This window comes from Macaca thibetana, chromosome 4 (genome assembly GCF_024542745.1).
Source record: "Macaca thibetana thibetana isolate TM-01 chromosome 4, ASM2454274v1, whole genome shotgun sequence".
In the NCBI taxonomy this organism is placed as follows: domain Eukaryota; kingdom Metazoa; phylum Chordata; class Mammalia; order Primates; family Cercopithecidae; genus Macaca; species Macaca thibetana.
The window spans coordinates 154,483,719-154,509,810 of NC_065581.1; the positions used below are offsets into that span (position 1 = coordinate 154,483,719).

The following is a 26,092-nucleotide window of genomic DNA, read 5'->3' on the forward strand; positions in this document are numbered from 1 at the left end:
TATATATAAAAAAAATACAATAAAATATATTACTCCTGAGTACTTCTAACAACATCGAGATATTTCCAAATGAAGTGAAGAGCAAAATTAGGGAAAATTAGGGGGAACTAGGGTGAAGGGCATAGGTTGAGAAGATGTCTTAGTCTATTTGGGCTGCCATAACAAAATACCATAGACTCAGTGGCTTATAAACACCTATTCTAACAATTCTGGAGGCTGGGAAGTCCAGGATCAAGGCCCATTCAGTGTCTGCCCATTCAGTGTCTGGTAAGGGTCCGCTTCCTGGTTCACAGATGGACGGCCGTCTTCTCCCTACGTCTCCACATGGTGAAAAGGCAACCATTTCTCTCAGATCTCTTGCATAAGGGAACTAATTCCATTCATGAGGGCTCTGTCCTCGTGACCTAGTCACCTCCCAGAGGCCTCATGTCCTGATATCATCACTTTGGTTAGGGGTTAGGATTTCAACATATGAATTTGGGAGGGCAAGGGGCATAAACATTCAGTTTATTGAGGAGGGAAGAGAAATAGGGAAATACTGACTTTTTGCAGACTGCTGCTTCCCTCAGCTCTGGCTTGGGTTGCTGATTAACTCCACTCCCTCATTCACCTCTGCTCAGTTCTTTCTCAGTGTATATATCCATCAGTATCCCAGCATTGATGCTTCTGTGGTGAGAGGCAGGATCGGCAGAAAGGGGCTGTCACCTGCCGTTCTTCCGCATAATGCCCAGCAGACAGGGTGGTGGGAGCAGCACTTTTCCTTCTTTTCTTTCTTTTCCTCTCTTGCCACCATGGTGGTGTGGCAGGCTGCTTTGTAAACTTCAGTGGAATGCTTGGAACTTTCCTCTTGGCATAAAGGAATAAACCTTTGCTTTGTTAAATTTATAAAGTGGAATTGATAGAATGTATGTTTGCTCAGGATTCCTCTGAGAAAAACTCTAAAATGTCTATGAACCAAGGCTCAATTCTTATTAATTTAATTTCTACCAAGCTTAAAATTATTTTCTTTAATTTTATATATTACAAGTTGAGACATATATATTTAGTTTTATTAAGATTATTTAATTACATCATCTCAGTTGTTTTTATGTTTTATTTGTTTGTTTATTTATTTATTTTTGAGACAGAGTCTCGCTCTGTTGCCCAGGCTGGAGTGCAGTGGCACGATCTCGGCTCACTGCAATCTCCACCTCCCACATTCAAGTGATTTTCCTGCCTCAGCCTCCTGAGTAGCTGGGATTGCAGGCATGTGCCACCATGCCTGGCTAATTTTTGTGTGTGTGTGTGTGTTTAGCAGAGACGGGGTTTCACCATGTTGGCCAGGCTGGTCTTGAACTCCTAACCGCAAGTGATCTGGTCACCTTGGCCTTCCAAAGTGCTGTGATTATAGACGTGAGCCACCACACCTGGGTTGTTTTTGTGTTTTACACTGAGTGCAAGTTTCTTTTTCTTTTTAAATATGTGTGCAACTTTATGAAAGTATAGATTAGTGGAAATAGATGTGTGAATCAAGTATTTTACCTTTTCTATGAAAGAGACAAAATCAAAGTTTAGTATTGAGATTTTTAAAAAACACTCAAAGTAGAAAAATAATGTTTTTTTTCAGACTTTTAACATGATGTTCTGTAACAGTTATTTTCTTTAAAAGTTTGGCATGGTTTTTAAGAGATTAGAACTAAGTAAATTATATGTGAAATTTCCCTTGAGCAAGATCTGTTCTTTGGTGTGATCCTTGTGTTTTCCTTAAAAACAAACAAAGATTTTACTTTTGGAGTTGAAGACTTAGCATGGATATTTCCTTATGAAAAATGTGGTTTTTTTTTCCTTGCAATATATGGTGATAGTTAATATTTTTCTCAAATATATATTTAGCCTTCTTGGCAAAATAAAGACTTTCTGCCAACTCGTATACTTAAAAATGAAATATTGTAAGAATTTGGGATTGGAGTTTGCTATTATTTTAGGAGGATTCTGGGAAACTAGTACAAGGTCAGTGCCTAGGGAGGAACTACACTGTAGCATTTTTAAATTTCCTTTTAAGACCTGAAAAGGTACAAGGAGCCAGCCAGCAAACAGAACCTCCAGTCCTATGTGTATCTGTCTGTTGTCTGCTCTACTATACCTGTTAAGTCATGCGTCTCTTCGAAGATGTGTGTGTGTTTGTATACACCTATTGGACTATTTTTCAAGCTACTGTGTTTCTGAAGTGACATATCTTTATGTTGTCAGAAGGTGATTTAAACACCCATTATTGCCAGTAATAGAAAAAAGGTGGGCCATACAGGTTTCTGGGGTTTTGTTTCTTCTCACTTTTGTGTTGCTCACTTTTGTGAGAAGGAACAGTTTGAAAAAAGATACCAGCTTTGCTCATTAGTTTCTGATGTGTGTGTGTATTTGTGTGTGTGTTATGGTAAGGGAAGATGGAATGGTGTGGTAACACAAGTCATAGATGTAGCTGAAAACTTTTCCATTTCCGCCACTCTAGGGGAATAGACTAGTTAGCTGTTAGCACAACCTTTAGGCTCTTGTGGTAGCTGCAAATGCTTTCCTTCTTTGAAGAATTGGTGGGTTATGATGGAAAAGTTGGCTTTCTGCTGTGTCAGTATCCCTCCCTACTGAGTACATCAGTAGAGTTATTTTAGTTCTCCTAAAAATATAAAAATTATCAATTTAATATTCCTGCTCTAAGCAGTTAGATTTAATTGGCTATTAATTCTGTATTTTTAGTGTTTATTTTTCTCTTGAATAATATTGAAGCAAAGTTGTGCTAGTGATATAAATGCAGAGTGAAAGACTGAAAATAAATCTGATACTGGTATGTGAGGGGCTTGGCTCAGAGTCTGAATATAAATGTGCAGTAAATGGTGCTGGTTTTTGTCGTTGGTATTATCATTGGTAATAACTTTTTCCTATTTAAACTCTAAGCAAAGAAAATAGCTTAACTGGTTTTCACTGTGGTCAAAGTTAGTTATTCTTAAGACCATAAATTTCGTTTTAGAATGTATTCTTATAGAAGATACCAAACTACAAAATTTAACATAAACTTAGTAATTCCAGATTAAAAATAGGAGATTGAAGTGATAAAACTAAAAAAATGTATATTTTTAAATATGCCTTTGGCTTCAGATTGTAAGGTGGGAAAGAACTTGGACTTTGGGTTCAGATAGACTTGGGATTGTATCTGGATTCCACTATTATCCTGTAAATCTTTGGCAAGTTACTATTAGTACCTGGACCCATTTGCTAGGTAGCAATAGAGATGAAGTGTTTTTTTGTTGTTGTTTTTTGTTCTTTTTTTGAGATGGCGTTTTGCTCTTGTTGCCCAGGCTGGAGTGCAATGGTGTGATCTTGGCTCACTGCAACCTCCGCTTCCCGAGTTCAAGTGATTCTCCTGTTTTAGCCTCTCGAGTAGCTGACATTACCATGCCTGGCTAATTTTGTATTTTTAGTAGAGACAGGGTTTCTTCATATTGGTCAGGCTGGTCTTGAACTCCCAACCTCAGGTGATCCGCCTGCCTAGGCCTCCCAAAATGCTGGGATTACAGGCGTGAGTCACCGCGCCTGGCCGAGATAAAGATTTTAAAGGGGAATCAGTTATGTTTTGATTTCCTAGTAAGCCTGGCACTGCTGAGAGAGTAGGCTGTGCAGCAGTTCATAGGTTCCTCAGATTCTCAGAATCTCTTTCCTTGCTAAATTTTCAGGTCATTCTCAGCTCCACCCTATAACCACAGTATCACCTGAATCTCATGAAATGTTTTGGCAAAGCACTTCTTTTCCAAAGATGTTCAAAAATCTTCTGAGTTACCAGGAGGAAGTGGTTGCCTGTGAGGGCAGAGTCTTACTCTTGCATATATTTTAGTGATATATACTGTATATAAACTCTTGGATTACAATATGGATGAGTTCTACTTTTATTCTAGTTTGTTCTTTAGGCTACTTATTCTGCTTAATTTGGGTTTGGAATTAAGTATCTCAGTCTGTGCAACCTATTTTTTTAGTTTCTTGATTTAAAATAATTATTAATACCATAAGCAACTGTCAATAGAATTTATCTAATATCTGTGAATCTTAGTTTCTTCATGTGTAAAATGGGGGATTTTTGGCGTAGATTCACTGTGACTTCATGAAATTTAGCTCAGAGTTTGTATCTGATATATTCACTATTGAATCCTTGGAATCTGTCTATACGGTGCTTGGAACAAAGTGGGCTGTTAATAAATTGTTAAATAAATACAAGAATTTACTTGAAATTGTTATTTTAACAATATTAGTAACATCATAAGGGAGTGGTATTCTGATAAAGTTTTTTTTTTTTTTTGGTAGTAGAAGATTTTAAGCTTTGTGTTCAGGCATATTCTTATTTGAAATATAAACTTAAATTGCGTGGTGGCTCATGCCTGTAAACCCAGCACTTTGTGAGGCTGAGGCAGGAGGATCGCTTGAGCTCAGGAGTTTGAGACCAGCCTGGGCAACATAACAAGACCCAGTCTCATAAAAAAAAAAAAAAAAAAAAGATTAAAAATTAAATTTTTTGGACTATTTATTTATTTATTTATTTATTTATTTTTTTGAGACAGAGTCTCGCTCTGCCACCCAGGCTGGAGTGCAGTGGCGTGATCTTGGCTCACTGCAAGCTCCGCCTCCCGGGTTCATGCCATTCTCCTGCCTCAGCCTCCCGAGTAGCTGGGACTACAGGCGCCCGCCACCTCGCCCGGCTAGTTTTTTGTATTTTTTGGTAGAGACGGGGTTTCACCGTGTCAGCCAGGATGGTCTTGATCTCCTGACCTCGTGATCCGCCCGTCTCGGCCTCCCAAAGTGCTGGGATTACAGGCTTGAGCCACTGTACCCGGCCGGACTATTTATTATCTAAAATTTTTGATCCATTCTGATTTTCCTTTCCATAACCATGTATGATTTAATGAATAAGGGGTGGAAAATAATCATTTGAATATAAATTACTTGAGTAGGAATTTGAGACCATTACTATTCAAGTAATTATTTGAATAATATTTACTGTTGTACAAATCACTATTCAAGTAATTTAATTTTTCATTTAATATTTGAGTATCTGTTATAATCTAGGCATTGTGCTAAATGCTGAGGATATAGTAGTGAATACAGTTTTTCCCTTTCCCTCAAGAAGTTTATAGTTTTGGAGGAGACAGACAAGGAAACCATTTTCAACACTGTGTAATCAATACTGTGACAAAGTTAAGCACAGCGTGCTGGAGGAGCACCCAGCTCATACTTGGCAGTCTGGGAAGAGTCTTTGGGGATTTTGTGGTAGCATAAATTTGAAAGCCTAATAGGAGCTAGCCAGGTGGAGGAGAAGGGAGAATATAGAAGGACTTTTGGTCTGAAACAGCATGGAGGAAAGCCCAGACATAGAGAGAGAGAGAGCAGTGCTCACCCTCTTAGTTTTATGAATAGTATTTGAGGAGTTGACTGCTTTAATTTTCAAGCCTACCAAATTGTAGTTATTAAAACAGCAATGTGTAAATTTTTATTGTGTTCCGCAAGTAAAATTTTGGGGCTTACTTACTGCTGCATCTAGGGTTACCCTCACTAATGTATGGAGAATAGAGGTACTGTTAAAAGTTGATGAAACGGCTGGGTGTGGTGGCTCACGCCTGTAATCCCAGCACTTTGGGAGGCTGAGGTGGGCGGATCACTTGAGCTCACGAGTTGGAGACCAGCCTGGGCAACACGGCGAAACCCCATCTCTACTAAAAATACAAAAATTAGCCTGAAGTGGTAGCGGGAGGGTGCCTGTAAGCCCAGCTACTTGGGAGGCTGAGGCACGAGAATTGCTTGAACCCGGGAGGCGGAGGTTGCAGTAAGCCAAGATTGTGCCACTGTCCTCCGGCCTGGGTGACAGAGGGAGACTCTGTCTCAAAAAAAAAACCAAAAAAACCAAAAAAACCCCCACCAAAGTTGATGAAACAAAAACTTATATGAATAATAATTTTTGAAGTAAATAGTAGATGAACTAAAAATGATCAAAAGGAGAGGAATGATGGAGATGGGAGGTAAATGAGCTACAGTGTCATCTGTTATGTCAGAAAATCAATAATGTTTAAAGTTGGTAAGTCAAGAATAGTGGTATAAACACTTGAAGATAGAAAATAAACAAAAACTAGAAAAAGTTAAAAAATAGTTGCATATGGGAAAGGTGAAGTATGGATCAGAGGATTATTTATTTGATTATAATCTCTGCTACGTTTTTTGTATTTTAGCGACATATGTAATATATATTAAAATAATTTAATAAAAATTAAACTGAACTAGATTTTAAAAATACTGTACCTCCACCAGAATGGCTAAAATGAAGAATACTGATAACACCATTGTTAATAAGATTATGGAGTAACTGGTACTGATGGAAGCATGAAATGGTATAGCCACTTGAGCAGAAAGTTTGCAGTTTCTGATGAATTTATACCTACACGTATTGCATGATCCAGCAATTCCATTTTTAAGTAATTTGTATCCAAGAGAAATTAATGCACATGACTACAAAAAACTTGTACAAGGATGTTCATAGCAGCTTTATTCATAATAGCCCCAAACAAGGGAAAATCCAAATGTTCAGCCATAGGAGAGTAGATAATTTATGGTGTATCCATAGACTGGATTACTATTAAACTCTAAAAAAGAAAATCGATGTACTTAATAACTTGGACGAATCTCAGAAACATTAATTTAAATAAAAGAAGCCAGACACAAAATAACACATATGGGTATGGTTTTATTTATATGAAATTTAAGAGCAGACAGAAATACCTATTGTGATAGAAATCAGATAGTGGTTGCCTTGGGTAGGGAGGAGGATTGAGTGGAAAGGAGTTCACAGAAACTTTACAGGGTAATGTAAATGTTGTATGTCTTCTGTCGCCCAGGCTGGAGTGCAGTGGCGCCATCTTAGCCCACTGCAATCTCTACCTTCCTGAGTTCAAGCGATTCTGCTGCCTCAGCCTCCCGAGTAGCTGGGATTACAGGTGTGCACCACCATGCCTGGATAATTTTTGTGTTTTTCATAGAGATGGGGTTTCACCATGTTGGCCATGCTGGTCTCACACTCCTGACTTCAAGTGATCTGCCCACCTCAGCCCCCCACAAAGTGCTGGGATTATAGGTGTGAGCCACCCTGCCTGGCCAAAATGTTGTGTATCTTGGTTGGTGGTCACACAGGTGTTTATATTTGTCAAAATTCAAGCTGGTCACTTAAGACTTGTACATAATTTACTGTATGTAAATTATGCCACAGTAAAATACTAGTAATTAAAAAATGTCTATTACAAGATAAAGACTAGAGAGGTTGGTTCTTTAAAGGAATGGAAGAAGTCTAATATGGTTGCAAGGAAGAGTTGAGGGTAGAAAGGTTAAAATGTTAGGCTGGGGCCATCTTGAATGACTGACTTGCTTGCTTTGTTGCCCACGCTGGAGTGTGGTGGTACAATCTCTGCTACTGCAACCTCCGCCTCCCAGATTCAAGCATTTCTCATGCCTCCCAGGTTCAAGCGATTCTTGTGTTTCTTGTGCCGTAGCTTCCTAAGTAGCTGGGATTACAGGCATGCACCACCATACCCAGCTAAATTTTTTTTTGGTATTTTTAGTAGAGACGGGGTTTCGCCATGATGGCCAGGCTGGTCTCAAATTCCTGACCTCAAGTGATCCACCTGCCTCAGTCTCCAAAAGCGCTGGGATTACAGGCATGAGCTACCATGCCCAGCCCTACCTTGAATGACTTTGTAAAAACAGAGGAATTGGAGAGAAGTATTTGAGATTTAAGAGAGATTTAGTAAACAAAACTTTTAGTGATGATTTCTCTGTTAGCTAGATGGTGCAGTTTACTGAGCAAAAGAGCCAAGGTGGGTGAGATGGGGAGGGTTGGGTAAAGATGGTGACCTGAATTTCACAGATCTGATTGCTTAGTTTTGGGAAAGATATAGAAGATTATATAATAGTAATACTACAACTAGAAATATAATAATACTATCACCTTTCAAGGTGTTATTATTGTGTAAATTATTATGTGTCCCCTTCTGTTCCAGCCATTCATTATCCCTTCTCATTTGTCTTTATGAAGAGATACACAATTTGCCATTCATAGTCTATACAAAATACAACTATTGAACATTGGATAGTCTACGCAAATAGGATAGAAAAATAGTTGAATGGTTTTATTCAAGAGAATGACTGTCAGTATGTGTCTCCATATTTAATTTTAATGGCCAGTCATATAGTATTGAAATAGCCAGTTAGACTCTTTCATGAGAGAGACTGGAAAAGACCCAGTGCTACTATATTTTTCTTTTCTAAAAATTGAGATACAATTCACATACCATAAAATCAGTCCTTTTAAGGTATATAATCCATTGGTTTTTAGTGTTTTCACACATTGTGCAACTATCACCACTGTCTCATTCCAGAACATTTTCATCATCCCACAAAGAAACTCTGTACCCAGTAGTAGTCATTTCGCATCACCCCTTCCCCTCCCCAACTCAGCCCTTGGCAACCACTAATCTAAATCTGCTTTCTGCCTCTATGGATTTGCTTATCCGGTATTCTTTTGCAGTTAGCCTGTCTCCAGCATCATCACAGCCAGTGATCCCACACTGAAGGTTGTGAAGATTGTTTCTCCTTGAGTCATTCTGTAATCCAGTGATTTTCAGATTTTATGGCCCTACGTATCACCTGGGGATCTTGTTAAAATGCTAAAATGCAGATTCTCATTCAGTAGGCCTGGGGAAGAGCCTGATATTCTAAATTTCTTCCATTTGTTTTTTTTTTTTTGTTGGTTGAGACAGAGTTTCGCTCTTGTCATCCAAGCTGGAGTGCAATAGTGCTATATCTCAGCTCACTGCAACCTCTGCCTCCCAGGTTCAGATGATTATCCTGCTTCAGCCTCCCAAGTAGCTGGGATTACAGGCATGCGCCACCACGCCCGGCTAATTTTTGTATTTTTAGTAGAGATGGGGTAGCACCATGTTGGCCAGGCTGGCCTCGAACTTGTGACCTCAGGTGATAGGCCTGCCTCGGCCTCCCAAAGTGCTGGGATTACAGGCGTGAGCCACTGTGCCCAGCCGATATTTCGAATAAGCTCTTACATAATGCTGATGCTGCTGGTCCAAAAGTGACATTTTGACTACTGAGGTTCAAAGATGCCTCAGAAGCGGAAGAAATTTAATTGTAAACATAAATGAATTTTTGAGTAGCAGCTGGTACTAATCTAGAGGAAATTATTACAATCTATTGAGTTTGTTTAATAGTGTTTCTTTGTTAATTGCCTTTCAAAGGGATTACTTCTACCCTACATCGTAACTGTCTACATGTTATGGGACAGTTTATGGGCTTATTTGTATCCATAATTAGGTTAGTGAAATCAAATAGTAAAGAAAGCTGAGTTAGAACTTATTCCACAAGTATAACTTTGTTGTTTAAACATCTTCTGATATTCAGCTCTAATTCCTTTTTGAAAGAAACTTTTCTACAGATTTTGTGTTAGTAGATTACTGGTAGTCTCAAATGAGTTCTCTAACCATCCAATTCCGCGTGGCTTCCTTGTGTTGTCTTTGGGTTGATTAGGATTGCCAGGAAGTAAAATAGCCACTATAGCTGCTTCCTTTTTCAAGTCATTCAAGTTAAGCTTAATGTAGAAAAACTTTGTGAGATTTCATTAAAATTCCTCCCTACTCTCCAATTAGAGTATAATAAATCCAATCAAGATAGGCTCTGGATTTGGCTGTTAGTACTCCAGTGAAGGCAGAAATGGGGGCATAGTTAACTACAGCAAGGCTTATTTTATACAAGTAAAGAGCCTTGCTTCTAACAGTGGAGGTATGAAGCTATTTAGTCTTGGGCCATCTATTGCTCTCAGTCTGAGACCCAGTTGTATAACTCAATGGATTAATATTTCCAAATTAAATAAAACTGAATTGGGTACAGTATTGTGCTCCCATAGTCCTGGCTACTTGGGAGGCTAAGGCAGGAGGTTTGCTTGAGCCCAGGAGTTTGAGGCTGCAGTGTGCTACATTTGTGCTTGTGAATAGACTCTGCACTCCAGTCTGGGCAACATAGCAAGACCTAGTCTCAAAAAATAAAAATAAAGTCTGGGTGTCGTGGCTCATGCCAGTAATCCCAACAGTTTAGGAGTAAGGTGGATCACTTGAGGTCAGGCGTTTGAGCCAGTCTGGCCAGCATAGTGAAACCCCATCTCTACTAAAAAAAAAAAAAAAAAAAACAAAAATTAGCTGGACCTGGTGGCATGTGCCTGTAGTCCCAGCTACTTGGGAGGCTGAGGCATGAGACTCACTTGAACCCGGGAGGCAGAGGTTGCAGTGAGCTGAGATTGTGCCACTGCACTTCAGCCTGGGTGGCAGAGCGATACTCTGTCTCAAAAATAAATAAATAAACAACAAAATAACATAAAATAAACTCTGGTTAAATTTTTCCACGTTCTTTATCTTAGTGTAAAAGTGTCTTAATATTTATCATAGTATGAGTACACAAGTTTTTTCAGTAACCTCTTGTCCAATGGAAGGTAGACATTTTAAGTAATCAATACATATTTATTTAGTTCTACAAGCAGTGGTTTGAGGGAGCAAATTCAATTAAGGGTAAAAAGCATGGGTTTTGTGCCTGACAGATTTAGGTTCCTGTCCTAGCTCTTTTACTTACTGGGTCTGTGATCTTGTATAAATTACTAATCTCTTTGCACCTGTAAAACTAGGGAGAATAATACTTATCTGTGGAAAACACTTAACATAGTGCCTGGCATATAGGGCTCATTAAATATTAGATTCTATTATTATTAATCATTCAGTAGGTATACATTGCCTATTGTATGTGCTAGGCACTGTCTTTCAGAAGAGATTGTTAATGAGCAAATATTCACACGAATATTTACACAGGATGATAAGAGCTAAGGAAAAGCATAGTATCATGGAAGGATAACAGGAGAAAGATTATCTAACTTTAGGGCATCAAGGAGGATTTTCCCAAGAAAGTAACATTTGTGCAGAGATTTGAAGGATGAGTGGGAGCTAATTAGTCAGAGTAGAGGGAACATTGTGTATAAGCATGAAGCAGCATGCCACATTTGAGAGTGTAGGAGATGCTGGTGTACCTGGAGTGATGAGTGAGGATGAAAGTGACCTGAGAGAGGAAGACCCCCTAACAGGGCCAGGTCACATGCAGCTGTGTGGGCTGTGTTAATGATCTTGGGTTTTAGCAGGGAAATGACACAGTCAAATTAGTTTTTTTTTTTTTTTTTTTTTTTACCACTCTGGCTGTGGTATCAATAGATGAGAGTAAAGATGGAGGAGAATATGTAGGGAGAGTAGTTAGAAAACCATTCCTGCAATCAGGCTAGGGAAGATAGACAGAAGTGGAAAAAAACTTAGAGATTTTTCCTGAGGGCAGATGGATAGAAACTGATGAATTGGATATGGGCAGCAAGGGAGAGAGGTGGCAAAGATTTCCATTTTTTCTGGCTTTGGCAACTAAGTTGACTGCTAATAGATAGCATGTGGGTTCTCCCTCTCTCTCTCTCTTTCTCTCTCTCTCTCTCTCTCTGTCTCTCTCTCTCTCTCTCTTTTGAGATAGAGTCTCGCTCTATCACCCAGGCTGGAGTGCAGTGGCACAATCTCAGCTCACTGCAACCTCCGCTTCCCAGGTTCTAGCAATTCTGCTGCCTTAGCCTCCTAAGTAGCTAGGATTACAGGTGCACGCCACTGTGCCCGGCTAATTTTTGTATTTTTAGTAGAGACAGGGTTTCACCACGTTGCTCAGGCTGGTCTTGAACTCCTGACCTTGTGATCCCCCCCCTTGGCCTCCCAAAGTGCTGGGATTACAGTTGTGAGCCACCGTGCCTGGCCTTTCTCTTTTTTTTTGAGACAGGGTCATACTTAGTTGCCCAGACTGCAGTTCAGTGGCAGGATAATAGCTCACTGCAGCCTCAATTTTCTGGCCTCCAGTGATCCTCTTCACTTCCCTGAGTAGCTGGGACAATAGGGATTTGCCACTATGCCTGGCTAATTTTCTTTCTTTCTTCTTCTTCTTCTGCTTCTGCTTCTGCTTCTGCTTCTGCTTCTGCTTCTTCTTCTGCTTCTTCTTCTGCTTCTTCTTCTGCTTCTTCTGCTTCTTCTGCTTCTTCTTCTTCTTCTGCTTCTTCTTCTTCTTCTGCTTCTTCTTCTTCTTCTGCTTCTTCTTCTTCTTCTGCTTCTTCTTCTTCTGCTTCTTCTTCTTCTGCTTCTTCTTCTTCTGCTTCTTCTTCTCTTCTTCTTCTTCTTCTTCTCTTCTTCTTCTTCTGCTTCTTCTTCTGCTTCTTCTTCTGCTTCTTCTTCTGCTTCTTCTGCTTCTTCTTCTTCTTCTGCTTCTTCTTCTGCTTCTTCTTCTGCTTCTTCTTCTTCTTCTCCTGCTTCTTCTTCTCCTGCTTCTTCTTCTCCTGCTTCTTCTTCTCCTGCTTCTTCTTCTCCTCCTGCTTCTTCTCCTGCTTCTCCTCCTGCTTCTCCTGCTTCTCCTGCTTCTCCTGCTTCTCCTTCTTCTCCTTCTCCTTCTTCTCCTTCTCCTTCTTCTCCTTCTCCTTCTTCTCCTTCTCCTTCTTCTCCTTCTCCTTCTTCTCCTTCTCCTTCTTCTCCTTCTCCTTCTTCTCCTTCTCCTTCTCCTTTCTTCTTTCTTCTTTCTTCTTTTTTTTTTTTTTTTTTTTTTTTCTGTTTTTTAGTAGAGATGAGGTCTCAGTATGTTGTCCAGGCTGGTCTCAAACTTCTGGGCTCAAGTGGTCTGCCCGCCTCAGCCTTCCAAAGTGCTGGGATTACAAGTGTGAGCTCCTGCACCTCACCCAGTCGCTCTTCTTGAGAGAGGAATTCTAGAAGAGAACTAAGATGGAGAGGGCAGACAGAGATTTTCTTTTAAAAAAGACATCTTGAGTTTGAGATTCCATTGAAACATTTAAGAGGAGGAAGAGATGATTATGATCTCAATCATGAAGAGGATTATACAAGAGCAATATATGACATGGTTCTTTCCATCATGAACCTTATATGCTGGTCCAGAAGATAAAACACATTTTTGAATATAATTAATACTACAAGACTGTGATTGAAGGCATTCTGAAAGAGTAGGTACAGTAAGTGGAGTGAGGCCACTTTGGACATGGTGATCTCAGAGTTTCAAAGATAAGGAAATAGTTAAGATGGGCTTTAAAGGATAAGTAGTGTAGGAGGGAGGGAAAAGCACCCTAACAGTAAATGGAAAAAATAGGTAGGTAGTGAAAGGGGTGTGGCGAGGGTCTGGGTTGTTAGTTACTAGTTATAGAGCAATTTAGTATTCATCACAGCTTAACCAAGAATCTTTTGTATGTAATAATTTGACTTTTATAATGTGTTTTCATATATCTCATGAGAAATGGTCTTATATAACCTAATTCTGTCTTATGTCTCTGTCTTTCCTACTTATTGAAAAGTTCATATTATTGAAACCCAGTATTCTGTTGTTGACCTATAATAGAACTATAAATATTATTCTCTGACAGAATGTTATGAAGATGTGCCACTGAATAATAGTTGTTCTTTCCAGCTTGATTATCTTAGGGGAAAAATGACATGTGATTTAATTTATACGAGAGTACCTTGTAGACTTTATGGGATTATGAAAATGCAAAGTATTGTTATTAATCCTCCCATATATTCCATGTTACTCTTCAGAACTTAGAAGTAAATATTTTTTGCTCTGTAGCAAAATGACTACAATCAGTGGACTTTTTTCCAGCACCTTTGTCTAAGTCTGGAGTCTAAAAAGCCCAGCTCTCTGTAGGCCAGGTTCAATTTTGGAAGTGTGTAGTGATCTTTCTTTCCCACTCAATTGTGGTTTTGTTTGCTATTAACAAAAATAGAGTTTTTTATTAACAGATGAAATAAGTGTAAACCACTAGTTCAAAATATTTTTCTAAATTACCCAATTAAGATTTAAGATCCCTCCCACCCCATTCACTTAGGTATCTATAACTGGGGACATTTTCTAAATGGAACATTTTCAGGCATTACTTATGTATCAATTATTACTTAATAATTCTCCCATTTTCTTTATGCTCGAGTTGAAAGAACACTTATATTTGATTCAGAGGGTTTTCTAGGACTATGACTAGAGATAGTGTTTCAGAATTTCAACACACCAGAGTCCTTTCCTTTCTCCTTTCTTGGAACAAGGACCTGGTAACATCTGTTTATTCTTACTCAAAATGCTTGCATTAATTTACCTTTGCTAATTATCTCCTAAAGTATTCCCTAACACTCTCCTTCCCAAGTACAGAAAAAGTATGTGAAATGCTTAGTTGCTGCCTGATTATAACATGATTATAACAGTTGCATCATGAAATACTAGGATTATCTTTTTTCCCAATCAGATAAGAGTAGTTTCCCTTCATTTTTCTTTACCTCATTATTCTTTGAAGCTACTGGTGTTTTAAAAATGGTATTAAAATGTTGTTCCCATAGCAACACCCTACTAGTTTCTTATGGAAAGCATGGCATGTTTTACAAGTTGGATTGAAAAAAAAAGAAATGCTTTCTGGAAGAGTTTATTTATACAAGCCAATAGAACATAACTGTTTATTTCTTTTAGAAGCATTGTTAAGCAGGATGTAACAAAGGATTTTACACTTTGATGTAAATAAAGTACGCTTCCTATCTTGCTTATGTAAAAGTTTATCTTTGAATTTGTATTAAGTCAACATTTCCCCTCTCATAATTAGACTTGAACAATTTAAATAAAAAACTTAAGTACTGCTAAATTTTAGTGAAATAATTTCTAGGTTCTATTTAAAGGTGCTTATTATCTGTACTTGCTTATGAGACTGTTAGTGCAATGCCCATATTACCCTTGTGATGATTTCTCAGCCAATTAGGCTGCATGAGGGATGGTGGATTTTGTTCAGGATCTGTTTCTCCCTCTCTCTCTCTGTCTACTGATTTTGTAAAATCAATGCTAAGATATTTTAAATCTTTTTGTATTTAAATTGTATAAATTATGTTACCCATTTTATGCTGTTTCTTACTATCTGTGTTTAGTAATATTCAGTTTCATCTCAACATTTGAGTTATTATTTTTCTGAGAGGGTTTAGGGAAGATATTATATTTATAATTAAAATTATTAATCCCATGTTTTCCTCCTCTTAGTTCTGTCTCGCTAAATTTAATTTCTATTTCCTCAGTCTTTTGAGATTTTTTAACATCCAAAAGCATGATTTATTCCATATTCTAGTTTGGCTACCGTTCTCTATCCTTTGTTGCTGTGGTTTTTGAAAGCTACAGAGCCATAAGATACCCTTTGAAACTAACATAAATTATATTTTATGGAGGTTAGATTTAGTATACTTCAATTATTTGCTCATTCAACAAGTTCCAGATGCTGGAGATATAATAGTGAAAAATGCATTCAATAATAATTCTGTGCTATTGGAACTCACATAGTATGTATCAGTTGGAGACGCTTTGATTTTGCTCACTTGGCTGTATTCATTTCTGTATTCATAGTGCCATTTTGAAAGACTCCAATAGCTGGTACCCTTCCTGTATCTGTATAATTGAAAATTCTGAGTAATTTTGTATATTTCATTTTCCACCTAGGTGTTGATATATTAATACTTCTAATATTGCACTGTAGTTTTAGACATACTTAATTCCAGCACAGAAACAATAAAACAAAAGACCTTATCTAGCTATCTAATAAATTTAGAAGAGATCTTTTGTGTAATAGTTGAAGATTCACCCTACTTGATTGCCAGGTCTTCTATGTTTTTTCTTTCAGAAAGCTTTTCAACTTTAGCTTTTTCATTTTTACTTTTAGTGTGCCTTTATTATCTTGTTGTGCCTCAGCTTTAGTGTTCTGTTCTCCTTGCCTCTCTGCCAGCCTATCCTAAACAAAGCCACTGGACTGATCTCAAATTTTCAATACAGTTGTGTCACTCTTCTGCTCCAGAACCTTTCCACGTAGACCCAGGACTATACAGTAAAATTTGGGAAGGAAGATTGGACAGCTCACCTTGATGTCCCTAAGGATGAGCAGGGCATTGTGGTCAGTCATACTCTTTTACCACATTATGTAGTTGTTTGGTTGATATATATATATATATATTTTTTAAGACGGAGTTTCACTCTTGTTGCCCAGACTGTAGTGCAATGGTGCGACCTCAGCTCATTGCAACCTCTGCCTCCCGGGTTCAAGCGATTCTCCTGCCTCAGCCTTCCCAAGTAGCTGGGATTACAGGCGTGCGCCACCACACCTGGCTAATTTTTATATTTTTAGTAGAGACGGGGTTTCTCTGTGTTGATCAGACTGGTCTCGAACTCCTGACCTCAGGTGATCCACCCACTTCATCCTCCCAAAGTGCTGGGATTAAAGGCGTGAGCCACCACGTCTGGCCTTGTATTTTTTCTTTCTCTGTTTTTCTTTCCAGATATTGAAGAGATAGAAGGGATCTTTCTGAATAGTAAAGCTAGAGAGGTTATTTTGGATCTAGTTTCTATTGCCTTGAGTCAGGGATTGCAATTTAATAAAATTTTATGTACTTTGTTGCATGTATAATGGCTAGTTTTTAAAATTACTTTCTTTTAAACTATTTTTTTTTAATGGATGTTGGTATGTCTTCCAGTCTTAGCTTGTGCAGTAAATGATTACTATCAATTGTAAACCACATATAAAAGACATATTCAGTGTTATTGGATTTTGTTAATGATTTTTTTCTAGATAACGGAAAGAGAATATTCTAATAGCAAGGGAAGAAACATCACAATTTATATTAACAATTTAGCTAGCTAGCATTTGAGCCTGTGGGCATGGCTTTGTTCACACAGTTTCTGTGAGACTTATTTAAGAGCTGAAGTATAAAAAGGCCTTTAATTGTCATTTGTGAAAATCAGGAGTAATTAGTGTAAGTTTGTTTTATTTAGAACTTTTGGTGGTGGACACAAGAGAAAATCCGTATGTAATTTTATTGCATTTAACTTTGTTGGTGTTTTGTAGGTCAGGAGCCTAGCATTGTTTAGACTAAAAAATATCCAATTTTAGAGACAGGGTTAATTTTCTTTTCTTTTTTTTTTTTTTTGAGACGGAGTCTCGCTCTGTCGCCCAGGCTGGAGTGCAGTGGCGCAATCTCGGCTCACTGCAAGCTCCGCCTCCCGGGTTCACGCCATTCTCCTGCCTCAGCCTCCCGAGTAGCTGGGACTACAGGCGCCCGCCCCTGCGCCCGGCTAATTTTTTCTATTTTTAGTAGAGACGGGGTTTCACCATGGTCTCGATCTCCTGACCTTGTGATCCGCCCACCTCGGCCTCCCAAAGTGCTGGGATTACAGGCGTGAGCCACCACGCCCGGCCGAGACAGGGTTAATTTTCTTCCCCTAATATATTTATTATTGTTAATACTGCTGTTTGACACTCATTCCAAAACTTAGTGGCGTGAAACACTCTTTTTTTTTTTTTTTTTTTTTTTTTTTTGACGCGGAGTCTTGCTCTGTGCCCCAGGCTGGAGTGCAGTGGCGCGATCTCGGCTCACTGCAAGCTCCGCTCCCCCGGGTTCACGCCATTCTCCTGCCTCAGCCTCCCGAGTAGCTGGGACTACAGGTGCCCGCCACCTCGCCCGGCTAATTTTCTTGTATTTTTAGTAGAGACGGGGTTTCACCGTGTTAGCCAGGATGGTCTCGATCTCCTGACCTCATGATCCGCCCGTCTCGGCCTCCCAAAGTGCTGGGATTACAGGCGTGAGCCACCGCGCCCGGCCGTGAAACACTCTTTTTATTATGCACATCGATTCTGCAAGTTGTGCCCTCTGAAAGGGCACAGTGGGGAGAGGTTTTTCTCAGCCCTGTGGTGCCTGGGATCTCAGTTGGGAAGACTGGAAAGTTGAGATGGACACACTTGACTCCTGGGGACCAAAATGTGTCTGGTACCTAGACTAGGACTGTTGACTAGACTGCCTTCATGTGGCCTTGCTTGTGTGTAACCTGGCGGCCTCAAGTGTTAAAGTGAACAATGACAAATCTTTTTTTTTTTTTTGACAAAGCCTTGAAAGCTGAGCATTGTCATTTCCACAACATTCTATTGGTTACAAGTGTACACTCAGACAGAGGAGGGGAATTAGACTTCATCTTTTGCTGAGGGAGTTGACAAGGTTTTGGAAGAGCATGTGGTACAGAGATACTGTTGTGACCATCTTTAGAAAAGACATTCTGTCACAATAGTTAAGTCTAATAGTTGCCACTGTTGTTTGTTTTGAATGTGTATTTTATAATAACATTAGAGATAGAAGATCAGGAATCCTTTTTTTTTGAGATAGGATCTCACTCTGTTACCCAGGCTGTAGGGCATTGGCATGATCATGGCTCACTGCCACTGCAACCTCCCCAGACTCAGGTGATCCTCCTACCTCACCCTCCTGACTAGCTGGGACTACAGGCACGTGCCACCATGCCTGGCTAATTTTTGTAGGGACTGGGTCTCCTCATGTTGCCTAGGCTAGGAATTCTTTATCTTACTCTAGGACTTTGAGGAGGGGTCTGTAAACTGAAAGTTGACAATATTTTTTTAGAAAGTATTTTTAAAATGTATTTTCCTATTAATTTGAAAATTAAATATTTAAAACTTTTTTTTTTTTTTTTAAACAAAGATGAGATCTCACTATATTGCCTAGGCTAGTCTCAAACTCCTGTGTTCAAGTGATCCTCCTGCCTTGACCTCCCAAAGTGCTAGGATTACAGGCATGTGCCCTGTACCCGACTAAAACCTTTTTTTTAAGTCAAAATTGCTTAGGAATTTGTTTCCTATCTCTTACTTTAAATAAGTATAGGGTGCTCACTTTGGCAGCACTAAAATTGGAACTATACAGAGATTAGCATGGCCCCTGTGCAAAGATGACATGCAAATTTGTGAAGAGTTCCATATTTAAAAAATAAAATAAAATTTAAAAAACCCCACAAGTATAGGGTATTGTGGATTGCTAGCATATCCATTTAGATTATGTGCAGTTTTAATTATTGCTATATGTGAAGACTGTATAAAACAGTTTCCCATTGAGAAGAATCATTTAAAATTTACCATGTCAGATGTATTTATTCAGGTTCTAGTTTAAATCTAAAAAAATCCTACACATACACAGATAAGAGAAATTATAAGAAGAAAAGAAAAAGTAGGATAAGTGCCCTTTGATCTTACTCTTTTTTTTTTTTTTTTTTTGAGGTGGAGTCTCACTCTATTGCCCAGGCTGGAGTGCAGTGGCGTGATCTCAGCTCACTGCAACCTCCACCTCCCAGGTTCAAATGATTCTCCTGCCTCGGCCTCCCGAGTTGCTGGGATTACAGGTGTGCACCACCACGCCTGGCTAATTTTTGCAGTTTTTGTAGAGACGAGGTTTCACCATGTTGGTCAGGCTGATCTCAAACCCTTGACTTGTGATCCGCCCGCCTTGGCCTCCAAAAGTGCTGGGATTACAGATGTGAGCTGCCACGCCCGGCCTGATCTTACTCTTAAGAATGAATGTGCAAGGAAATACAAGTCATGTTTTTCTTATCTGGCAAGGGTCTTATTAATGGAAGCAAGAGGTCAACAGAGCTGAAGAAAACCCTTATTATATGTGCCTAGCCAGAAAATATTGGGTGTTGGGAATCCTTTTATCTGATAAGGAGGTGGCTTAATTTGAAAAGGCTGGGGACCTTACCTCAACTTGAATTTGTGCCCCCACAAAAGCCTTATCTTAGAAAATCTTGCAAGCAAAAGAAATGATATGATTGGAGAGGCCTTGGTGAAGTCCTCTAAACTCTGGATGGTTTGTGGTTGGGTGCAGGGGAACAATGAAGGCCTCTAACATATGGTATTACTCCCCTAGAATTGACTTTGTTTTTCCTTGCAGTCTCTCAAATCAAGGTTTTATTAATTTATTTATTTCTATTTTTATTTTTTTGATACAGTCTCACTCTGTCCCTCAGGCTAGAGTGTAGTGGTGCAATCTTGGCTCACTGCAACCTCCGCCTCCCGGGTTCAAGCGATTCTCCTGCCTCAGCCTCCTGAGTAGCTGGGATTACAGGCGCCTGTTACCACACCCGGCTAATTTTTTTGTATTTTTAGTAGATACGGGGTTTCACCATGTTGGTCAGGATGGTCTTGAGCTGCTGACCTCAGGTGATCCGCCCACCTTGGCCTCCCAAAGTGCTGGGATTACAGGTGGCTGGGCCACCACACCTGGCCCCAAATCAAGGTTTTAAAGGAATTGGCAACTGTGCCATTTGACGTGTATAGCATGTAACCAAATGAATTTTTTTTTTTTTTTTTTTTGAGTCTTGCTCTGTTGTTCAGGCTGGAGTGCAGTAGTATGATCTCAGCTCACTACAGCCTCCGCTTCCAGGGTTCAAGCGATTCTCCTGTCTTAGCCTCCCGAGTAGCTGGGACTACAGGTGCGTACCACCACACACTGCTAAGTTTTGTACTTTTAGTAGAGATGGGATTTCACCATGTTGGCCAGACTGGTCTCGAACTCCTGACCGCAGGTAATCTGCCTGCCTTGGCATCCCAAAGTGTTGGGATTACAGGCATGAGCCACCCTTGCCTGGCCCAAATGTAATTCTGATGTATCTTAGTGAAGCTAGCTTCTCTTTTTTTGTCATTTGAGAGCATGCTGATGCCATCAAAGAATTATTGTTTCGTGAACACATTTTGGAAACTGGAAAGACCATTGAGACATAAAACAGTGAAGAGTGGCTTGCCAGCAAAACTGATTGAGTACCTGGCAGCACATCTGGTTTTGCTGCTTTGGTGAAGGAAGAAGCTCCATGAGCCACTATGAATCATTGCTTGTACATTGGCATCAAAGACTCTGCCAAAGATCGTGAAAGAAGTCTTGTCTAAGGTCTCTAAAGTCCCACTTTAACCTAGTCAGGGCTTTGAATCACTGCCTTGTCAAGAACTTCTCTTGAGAAATAGGAGAGGATTATGAGGTTATTTTCTATTGCAGAGAAGTTCATTGATTCTGTAAAGAACAAGTCTCAAAGCACTGGGAATTCTGGTTCTCTTTGCTGCTACATAACTTCATGAATCAGGGTTTTCAGAACACTTGGGGCAATCAATCGGATTGTTAAACCTACTGCCATGGCAGGGCACAGTGGCTCATGCCTGTAATCCCAGCATTTTGGGAGGCCGAGTGGGGTGGATCACAAGGTCAGGAGTTCAAGGCCAGCCTGACCAACATGGTGAAACCCCATCTCTACTAAAAATACAAAAATTAGCTGGGCGTAGTGGTGCGTGCGTGTAATCCCAGCTACTCAGGAGGCTGAGACAGGAGAATCGCTTGAACCTGGGAGGCAGAGGTTGCAGTGAGCCGAGATTGCGCCACTGCACCCCAGCCTATGCGACAGAGTGAGACTCTGTCTCAAAACAAAACAAAACAAAACAAAACAAGAAAACCATACTGCTTACTACTGCAGCTCTTTAAGAGAAACAGTAGCAGCTTTCTAATTGAAATAGGATTTTGTGGAATCTGTTTTTATTTTCCTTTAACTTTATTGTCTTTTCTAGTTTAAGCATCTTTTTTACGTTGGGAGAGTTTAATCTGTTTACATGAATGTATTTAATCATATGGTTAGATTTATTTATTTATTTTTTGAGTTGGAGTCTCACCCTGTCACCCAGGCTGGAGTGCAGTGATAAGATCCTGGCTTACTGCAGTTTCCATCTCCTATGCTAAAGTGCTACCCTCACCTCAGCTTCCCACATAGCTGGGACTGCAGGCATAGGCACAGTGGGACCCTGTCTCTACAAAAAATTAAAAAATTAGCCAGCATGCCTGGCTGTTTTTAAAATTTTTTGTAGAGACAGGATCCCACTGTGTTGCCTAGGCTGGTCTCAAACTCCTGGGCTCAAGTGATCTTCCGACCTCAGCCTCCCAAAGTGTTGGGATTATAGGCATGGGCTAGTACTGCACCTGGCTTAGAATTATTTCTGCTGTCTTCTTGTGGTGTTGTTTTTTTTCTCATGCTTTTCCCCCACTTGTTTTCTGACTTGTGCAATATTAATTGAGTTTTTCTTACTTCTTTTTTCTCCCTGAACTTATGGTTTGAAAATGACTTACACTCTTTCTAATTTAGTAGTTACACTTGCATTTTTACATATATATTTGACTTAAATTTCGAGTCCTCCCAGCTTCTGCCAGAGTAGTACGAGGACTTTAGAACTCTTTACCTCAGATCTTTCCCTCCTGCTATTTCTCTCCATTATTTTAGTTCTACCTTGTTTTCACTTAACTGCTCCACACCCTACCCCAACTTTATATATTTTAGTTCCTTTATAGTCAGGGCTTATTTGAATTGACGTATATGATTTTGCTTTTTTGCATATACTCCTTATTTAGGTATATCTTTCAGTGATTCTTTCAGCAACTATCTGTGAATGACAAATTTTTTCACTTGTTGCCTGAAAATGTCTTTATTTTGCCCTCATTTTAAAAAATATAACTTAGCTTGATATAGAATTAGAAGGGTTTTTTTTTTGGACTTGGAAGATTTCTCCATGGTTCTCCGGCTTTGGTTATTGCTGATATGATGTCAGCCATCAGTGTAATAGTCTTGCCTTTCTAGGTACATTTTTCTCTCTGTGTGTGATTTTAAGGTTTTTCTCTTTGCTTTTGTTCTACACACTATACACAACACAATCCCAGGACATACAACAAGCTTCCTTATTGCCTCCCCAGGCCAGACCAGTTGATAGAGTTTTCCTAGTCTTGTCTTCACTGACACGGTAGCTCTTCCTAGGCCTCTGGACTCTGCAGGAGGCTAATTCCACACCTCAAATATATACATCTAAGGCGGCGTCATCTGTTTTTGAACGACAGTTTAGAACCCCAGCTTCTAGGGCTTATATCCCAATTTCACATCTTCCTGGGCTTCATACATCAGCCCATTGCATTCTTTTGGCTTTCATTTGTTCCTGGCACTTGGTGTCTTAGTCCATTTGGGCTGTCCCAACAAAACACTTTGGACTGGGTAACTTACAGGCAACAGAAATTTGGGGTCAAGATCAAGGCACCAGCAGATTGGGTGTCTGGTGAGGGCTTGCTCTCTGCATCATAAATGGAGCCTTCTCATGGTGGCCTCATGTGGCAGAACGGACAAACAGGCTCCTTTAGGCCTCCTTTACAAAGGCACTAATCCTCTGTAATCCCAGCACTTTGGGAGGCTGAGGCGGGCAGATCACCTGAGGTCAGGAGTTCGAGACCAGCCTAACCAAAATGGAGAAACCCCATCTCTACTAAAAATGCAAAATTAGCCTGGCATGGTGGTGCATGCCTGTAATCCTAGCTATTTGGGAGGCTGAGGCAGGAGAATTGCTTGAACCTGGGAGGCAGAGGTTTCGATGAGCTGAGATCACGCCCTTGCACTCTAGCTTGGGCAACAAGAGCAAAACTCCATCTCAAAACAAAACAAACCAAAACAAAAACACAAAGGCACTAATCTCATTCATGAGGATGCCACCCTCCGAACTTAATCACCCCCGAAAGGCCCCACCTCTTAATACAACTGTAGTACCCAGGAATTTTCCTTTTTGACTTTTTATATGTACCATTTAAAATGTGTTTAATGAGGGAAATAAAGAAAATGAGACAGTCTTGAAAAGATGAGTCATAATGGAGTTAGAGACCTTTGAAACATGGTGAATTTATTTCTCCACCTCATGAGATTTCCAGAGTGTTAGTATAAATGTATATACTACATGTCAGTTGAAATGTAAAATATGTTCACAGCTCTAAGGGCTCATTGATTGATTGTCTGCTTTATTCCATAAAAAGATTTAAAGTGCTATTTTGAGACATATATATCAAAATATATCACTGTATATACAGGGGCCCAAGTATGTCATAAGGGATATATACATATGTATCTATATATGTGATTTATAGGTATATATCATATAAGCACTCCTATGTAAAAAAATAAAGCAAGTCACAAAACTCATACATTCTATTTATTTATTTATTTATTTATTTATTTATTTATTTATTTATTTTTGAGATAGAGTCTCGCTCTGTTGCCCAGGCTGAAGTACAGTGGCTCGATCTCGACTCACCACAACCTCTGCTTCCCAGGTTCAGGAGATTCTCCTGCCTCAGCCTCCAGAGTAGCTGGGACACATGCTGGGCACATGCCGCCATGCCCGACTAATTTTTATATTTTTAGTAGAGATGAGGTTTCACTGTGTTGGCCGGGGTGGTCTCGAACTCATGACCTCATGATCCGTCCACCTTGACCTCCCAAAGTGTTGGGATTGCAGGCGTGAGCCACCGCGCCCAGCAACATTCTATTTATGAAAAGTATCAATCACTGGACCACTGGATCACTGGACCAATATATATATTTATCTATATATTGATATACAGAGATCAATATATAGAGAGTAGAGGTACACATAGATCTCTTTCTCTCTTTGCTCTCTATATAGCTATATCTGTATATCCTTTATGAAATTACCTGAGCCCCTGTTTCATGTTTAACTTGAGGAATTTATCAAAGCCTGAGACTGTTCTAGGCATGTTCAGATAATGTTTGAATATTCTAGAAAGATTCTTTAATACTTCTATAATCTTTCTGCAGAAAGATTCTTTGCCATGATCTAAGACAGTGGTTTTCAAAGTGTGGTTCCCGAGCCCTCAGCACCAGCATCACCTGGGATCATACGGTGTATACTGTTCCTAAGTCATTCGTTAGGTTTTCTTTTTTTTCTTTGTTACGATTTTTCAATTAAGGTTTGATAAAATATTTGAACTCATAGGTGGTCCAGTGATTAATACTTTTAATAAATAGAAAGTATGAGTTTTGTGGCTTGCTTTTTTTTTTAAATATAAGAGTGCTTATTAATTCTACAGTGTAATATCATGCTAAATACTCTAATAAAAATTATGTATGTGTTTGTATATTTATGTTTTCCATACTTGAGCATCCTTCATTTTTAAAAGAACATTGTTTAAAGTTAAATGTTAGATATGGAATTAAGTAAATATGTTATATCTTTAAATTAATTATCTTATTTTTAAAATAATCTGCCTACCCTAAGCTCAGAAGATAAATTATAATATTAGTTATGTGATTTCTCTTAATGAGCCTCATGGATGTAAAACATAATTAGCATTGTTACACTTCCTTCAAGATAGAAAATGCATGCTTTCTTAGTAAATGTAGTATGCTTTTGTTCATGAACAATGTCATTAAGTAGTGCCATACTATTTTAGGGTGCTAAAATAAAAATATTTACAACTCGAAAATAATTTAAAACTATTCTTATAAAAGAAGGATGTTCCATTGTTTTCTATCTGTCACTTAAATCATATAAAAATGTTTTGAAATGCAAACTGCTTGATGTTTTGGGATTCAGAGACTTTGATGATCATTTACAAAAAGTTTCTGCCAAAGATGGCAGGGTGCGATGGCTCATGCCTGTGATCCCAGCACTTTGGGAGGCTGAGGCAGGTGGATCATGCGAGGTCAGGAGTTTGAGACCAGCCTGGCCAACATGGCAAAACCCCATCCCTATTAAAAATACAAAAATTAGCCAGGTGTGGTGGCGCACACCTGTATCTCAACTACTCGGGAGGCTGAGGCAGGAGAATTGCTTGAAGCTGGAAGGCGGAGGTTGCAGTGGGCCAAGATTGCTCCATAGCACTACAGCCTGGGCAACAGAGCGACTAGTCTCAAAAAAAAAGAGTTTCCACCTAAGAACTGAATACGCAAAATGAATGATAGAGTAGTTAGTACCATTGTAAAGACATTAAAGACTCATTTTCTGATTCTTAAGTATTTAAACAAAACCACATACAGCGCCTTGAATATAGGAGTGCTCAGAAAATGTTGGTTGAGTTTAAATGACCAAGTTATTTTTGACCCTATTAGTCTATTAGCATAATGTTGTCTTTTTCACTTAATGATTAAGCTACTTTTAGATATGTTAGGTATCATGAGCTGGTCCTCAGTGCCCTAGAGAGCATTATAAGATGTAAATTCAGAGAAGGGTGAGGAAATGTTAAACATTCTACCAAAGTATGGCTAAAAGCAGTCTACA

At 39.3% G+C, this 26,092-nt stretch overlaps 2 protein-coding genes and 1 pseudogene across 16 annotated transcripts in view; 2 read left to right on the forward strand and 1 right to left on the reverse strand.

Moving 5' to 3' along the window:
* GTF3C6 (general transcription factor IIIC subunit 6) overlaps nucleotides 1-26,092 on the reverse strand; it is a 1,097,326-nt gene that overhangs the window by 247,786 nt on the left and 823,448 nt on the right. The gene's annotated exons all lie outside the window — the stretch shown is intronic.
* The window catches only part of CDK19 (cyclin dependent kinase 19), a 217,127-nt gene that overhangs the window by 75,691 nt on the left and 115,344 nt on the right, over nucleotides 1-26,092 (forward strand). The gene's annotated exons all lie outside the window — the stretch shown is intronic.
* Nucleotides 18,847-18,944, forward strand: LOC126953994 (uncharacterized; annotated as a pseudogene).